Consider the following 6,339-nt stretch of genomic DNA (forward strand, 5'->3'; position numbering starts at 1 on the left):
TTTGAGTCAATAATTGTATTTTTCCATCCCTTCTTTAATTCACAAATATTCGTTGGGTGTCTATTTGTTTGGTTTAGTCTCTATTCAGGTTAGGAAAACTTGATTACTATGTGAACAATCTACATGGTCTCCAAAGTTTGCTCCAACTGTGTTGGTAATTGAGATTGTGGATAGGAAAGCATCTGTCTAGCTTCAGCTACATTTAAGTGGGACTCCAGAGAGACTCCTTGAAGATAAACAGGTTTATGGTGAAGCGTGTACATTTTGCAATGATTTCTTTTTCTGTTGTTTCAGCTAAAACTGAATATCATGACGTTTCATACTCCTTTTAGGTAAAGGGAGAGTTTCACTGGCTCATATTCTCTATTTCCTAAGGCTTTTATATTGGTTTCATTCTAAACATCGATAGTTTCTGGTACTCCATTTACGTGCTATAATAAAAATAATTCTTGCTTACATAGTTTGTAATATAAGCAACTAAAAAAGCAAATACCAACCAAGACATACTTGAAAATATTGTTGCGCTGGGGCAGAGCAAGATAGCCGAATAGGAACAGCTCCAGTCTCCAACTCCCAGCGCGAGCGACACAGAAGACCGGTGATTTCTGCATTTGCAACTGAGGTACTGGGTTCATCTCACTGGGGAGTGCCGGACGATCGGTGCTGGTCAGCTGCTGCAGCCCGACCAGCGAGAGCTGAAGCAGGGCAAGGCATCGCCTCACCTGGGAAGCGCAAGGGGGAAGGGAATCCCTTTTCCTAGCCAGGGGAACTGAGACACACAACACCTGGAAAATCGGGTAACTCCCACCCCAATACTGCGCTTTAAGCAAACAGGCACACCAGGAGATTATATCCCACACCTGGCCGGGAGGGTCCCACACCCACGGAGCCTCCCTCATTGCTAGCACAGCAGTCTGTGATCTACCGGCAAGGCAGCAGTGAGGCTGGGGGAGGGGCGCCCGCCATTGCTGAGGCTTAAGTAGGTAAACAAAGCTGCTGGGAAGCTCGAACTGGGTGGAGCTCACAGCAGCTCAAGGAAACCTGCCTGTCTCTGTAGACTCCACCTCTGGGGACAGGGCACAGTAAACAATAACAAACACAGCAGAAGCCTCTGCAGACGCAAACGACTCTGTCTGACAGCTTTGAAGAGAGCAGTGGATCTCCCAACACGGAGGTTGAGATCTGAGAAGGGACAGACTCCCTGCTCAAGTGGGTCCCTGACCCCTGAGTAGCCTAACTGGGAGACATCCCCCACTAGGGGCAGTCTGACACCCCACACCTCACAGGGTGGAGTACACCCCTGAGAGGAAGCTTCCAAAGCAAGAATCAGACAGGTACACTCGCTGTTCAGAAATATTCTATCTTCTGCAGCCTCTGCTGCTGATACCCAGGCAAACAGGGTCTGGAGTGGACCTCAAGCAATCTCCAACAGACCTACAGCTGAGGGTCCTGACTGTTAGAAGGAAAACTATCAAACAGGAAGGACACCTACACCAAAACCCCATCAGTACATCACCATCATCAAAGACCAGAGGCAGATAAAACCACAAAGATGGGGAAAAGGCAGGGCAGAAAAGCTGGAAATTCAAAAAATAAGAGTGCATCTCCCCCGGCAAAGGAGCGCAGCTCATCGCCAGCAACGGATCAAAGCTAGACGGAGAATGACTTTGATGAGATGAGAGAAGAAGGCTTCAGTCCATCAAATTTCTCAGAGCTAAAGGAGGAATTACGTACCCAGCGTAAAGAAACTAAAAATCTTGAAAAAAAAGTGGAAGAATTGATGGCTAGAGTAATTAATGCAGAGAAGGTCATAAACGAAATGAAAGAGATGAAAAACATGACACAAGAAATATGTGACAAATGCACAAGTTTCAGTAACTGACTCGATCAACTGGAAGAAAGAGTATCAGCGATTGAGGATCAAATGAATGAAATGAAGCGAGAAGAGAAACCAAAAGAAAAAAGAAGAAAAAGAAATGAACAAAGCCTGCAAGAAGTATGGGATTATGTAAAAAGACCAAATCTACATCTGATTGGGGTGCCTGAAAGTGAGGGGGAAAATGGAACCAAGTTGGAAAACACTCTTCAGGATATCATCCAGGAGAACTTCCCCAACCTAGTAGGGCAGGCCAACATTCAAATCCAGGAAATACAGAGATCGCCACAAAGATACTCCTCGAGAAGAGCAACTCCAAGACACATAATTGGCAGATTCACCAAAGTTGAAATGAAGGAAAAAATCTTAAGGGCAGCCAGAGAGAAAGGTCGGGTTACCCACAAAGGGAAGCCCATCAGACTAACAGCAGATCTCTCGGCAGAAACTCTCCAAGCCAGAAGAGAGTGGGGGCCAATATTCAACATTCTTAAAGAAAAGAATTTTCAACCCAGAATTTCATATCCAGCCAAACTAAGTTTCATAAGTGAAGGAGAAATAAAATCCTTTACAGATAAGCAAATGCTTAGAGATTTTGTCACCACGAGGCCTGCCTTACAAGAGACCCTGAAGGAAGCACTAAACATGGAAAGGAACAACCGGTACCAGCCATTGCAAAAACATGCCAAAATGTAAAGACCATCGAGGCTAGGAAGAAACTGCATCAACTAACGAGCAAAATAACCAGTTAATATCATAATGGCAGGATCAAGTTCACACATAACAATCTTAACCTTAAATGTCAATGGACTAAATGCTCCAATTAAAAGACACAGACTGGCAAACTGGATAAAGAGTCAAGACCCATCAGTCTGCTGTATTCAGGAGACCCATCTCACACGCAGAGACATACATAGGCTCAAAATAAAGGGATGGAGGAAGATTTACCAAGCAAATGGAGAACAAAAAAAAGCGGGGGTTGCAATACTAGTCTCTGATAAAACAGACTTTAAACCATCAAAGATCAAAAGAGACAAAGAAGGCCATTACATAATGGTAAAGGGATCAATTCAACAGGAAGAGCTAACTATCCTAAATATATATGCACCCAATACAGGAGCACCCAGATTCATCAAGCAAGTCCTTAGAGACTTACAAAGAGACTTAGACTCCCATACAATAATAATGGGAGACTTCAACACTCCACTGTCAACATTAGACAGATCAACGAGACAGAAAGTTAACAAGGATATCCAGGAATTGAACTCATCTCTGCAGCAAGCAGACCTAATAGACATCTATAGAACTCTCCACCCCAAATCAACAGAATATACCTTCTTCTCAGCACCACATCGTACTTACTCCAAAACTGACCACGTAATTGGAAGTAAATCACTCCTCAGCAAATGTACAAGAACAGAAATTATAACAAACTGTCTCTCAGACCACAGTGCAATCAAACTAGAACTCAGGACTAAGAAACTCAATCAAAACCACTCAACTACATGGAAACTGAACAACCTGCTCCTGAATGACTACTAGGTACATAACGAAATGAAGGCAGAAATAAAGATGTTCTTTGAAACCAATGAGAACAAAGATACAACATACCAGAATCTCTGGGACACATTTAAAGCAGTGTGTAGAGGGAAATTTATAGCACTAAATGCCCACAAGAGAAAGCAAGAAAGATCTAAAATTGACACTCTAACATCGCAATTAAAAGAACTAGAGAAGCAAGAGCAACCACATTCGAAAGCTAGCAGAAGGCAAGAAATAACTAAGATCAGAGCAGAACTGAAGGAGATAGAGACACAAAAAACCCTCCAAAAAATCAATGAATCCAGGAGTTGGTTTTTTGAAAAGATCAACAAAATTGACAGACCACTAGCAAGACTAATAAAGAAGAAAAGAGAGAAGAATCAAATCGACGCAATTAAAAATGATAAAGGGGATATCACCACCGACCCCACAGAAATACAAACTACCATCAGAGAATACTATAAACACCTCTACGCAAATAAACTGGAAAATCTAGAAGAAATGGATAATTTCCTGGACACTTACACTCTTCCAAGACTAAACCAGGAAGAAGTTGAATCCCTGAATAGACCAATAGCAGGCTCTGAAATTGAGGCAATAATTAATAGCCTACCAACCAAAAAAAGTCCAGGACCAGATGGATTCACAGCTGAATTCTACCAGAGGTACAAGGAGGAGTTGGTACCATTCCTTCTGAAACTATTCCAATCAATAGAAAAAGAGGGAATCCTCCCTAACTCATTTTATGAGGCCAACATCATCCTGATACCAAAGCCTGGCAGAGACACAACAAAAAAAGAGAATTTTAGACCAATATCCCTGATGAACATCGATGCAAAAATCCTCAATAAAATACTGGCAAACCGGATTCAGCAACACATCAAAAAGCTTATCCACCATGATCAAGTGGGCTTCATCCCTGGGATGCAAGGCTGGTTCAACATTCGCAAATCAATAAACATAATCCAGCATATAAACAGAACCAAAGACAAGAACCACATGATTATCTCAATAGATGCAGAAAAGGCTTTTGACAAAATTCAACAGCCCTTCATGCTAAAAATGCTCAATAAATTCGGTATTGATGGAACGTACCTCAAAATAATAAGAGCTATTTATGACAAACCCACAGCCAATATCATACTGAATGGGCAAAAACTGGAAAAATTCCCTTTGAAAACTGGCACAAGACAGGGATGCCCTCTCTCACCACTCCTATTCAACATAGTGTTGGAAGTTCTGGCTAGGGCAATTAGGCAAGAGAAAGAAATCAAGGGTATTCAGTTAGGAAAAGAAGAAGTCAAACTGTCCCTGTTTGCAGATGACATGATTGTATATTTAGAAAACCCCATTGTCTCAGCCCAAAATCTCCTTAAGCTGATAAGCAACTTCAGCAAGGTCTCAGGATACAAAATTAATGTGCAAAAATCACAAGCATTCATATACACCAGTAACAGACAAACAGAGAGCCAAATCAGGAATGAACTTCCATTCACAATTGCTTCAAAGAGAATCAAATACCTAGGAATCCAACTTACAAGGGATGTAAAGGACCTCTTCAAGGAGAACTACAAACCACTGCTCAGTGAAATAAAAGAGGACACAAACAAATGGAAGAACATACCATGCTCATGGATAGGAAGAATCAATATCGTGAAAATGGCCATACTGCCCAAGGTAATTTATAGATTCAATGCCATCCCCATCAAGCTACCAATGAGTTTCTTCACAGAATTGGAAAAAACTGCTTTAAAGTTCATATGGAACCAAAAAAGAGCCCGCATCTCCAAGACAATCCTAAGTCAAAAGAACAAAGCTGGAGGCATCACGCTACCTGACTTCAAACTCTACTACAAGGCTACAGTAACCAAAACAGCATGGTACTGGTACCAAAACAGAGATATAGACCAATGGAACAGAACAGAGTCCTCAGAAATAATACCACACATCTACAGCCATCTGATCTTTGACAAACCTGAGAGAAACAAGAAATGGGGAAAGGATTCCCTATTTAATAACTGGTGCTGGGAAAATTGGCTAGCCATAAGTAGAAAGCTGAAACTGGATCCTTTCCTTACTCCTTATACAAAAATTAATTCAAGATGGATTAGAGACTTAAATGTTAGACCTAATACCATAAAAATCCTAGAGGAAAACCTAGGTAGTACCATTCAGGACATAGGCATGGGCAAAGACTTCATGTCTAAAACACCAAAAGCAACGGCAGCAAAAGCCAAAATTGACAAATGGGATCTCATTAAACTAAAGAGCTTCTGCACAGCAAAAGAAACTACCATCAGAGTGAACAGGCAACCTACAGAATGGGAGAAAATTTTTGCAATCTACTCATCTGACAAAGGGCTAATATCCAGAACCTACAAAGAACTCAAACAAATTTACAAGAAAAAAACAAACAACCCCATCAAAAAGTGGGCAAAGGATATGAACAGACATTTCTCAAAAGAAGACATTCATACAGCCAACAGACACATGAAAAAATGCTCATCATCACTGGCCATCAGAGAAATGCAAATCAAAACCACAATGAGATACCATCTCACACCAGTTAGAATGGCGATCATTAAAAAGTCAGGAAACAACAGGTGCTGGAGAGGATGTGGAGAAATAGGAACGCTTTTACACTGTTGGTGGGATTGTAAACTAGTTCAACCATTATGGAAAACAGTATGGCGATTCCTCAAGGATCTAGAACTAGATGTACCATATGACCCAGCCATCCCATTACTGGGTATATACCCAAAAGATTATAAATTATGCTGCTATAAAGACACATGCACATGTATGTTTATTGCAGCACTATTCACAATAGCAAAGACTTGGAATCAACCCAAATGTCCATCAGTGACAGATTGGATTAAGAAAATGTGGCACATATACACCATGGAATACTATGCAGCCATAAA

The sequence above is a fragment of the Macaca nemestrina genome, chromosome 11 (genome assembly GCF_043159975.1).
Source record: "Macaca nemestrina isolate mMacNem1 chromosome 11, mMacNem.hap1, whole genome shotgun sequence".
In the NCBI taxonomy this organism is placed as follows: Eukaryota; Metazoa; Chordata; class Mammalia; order Primates; family Cercopithecidae; genus Macaca; species Macaca nemestrina.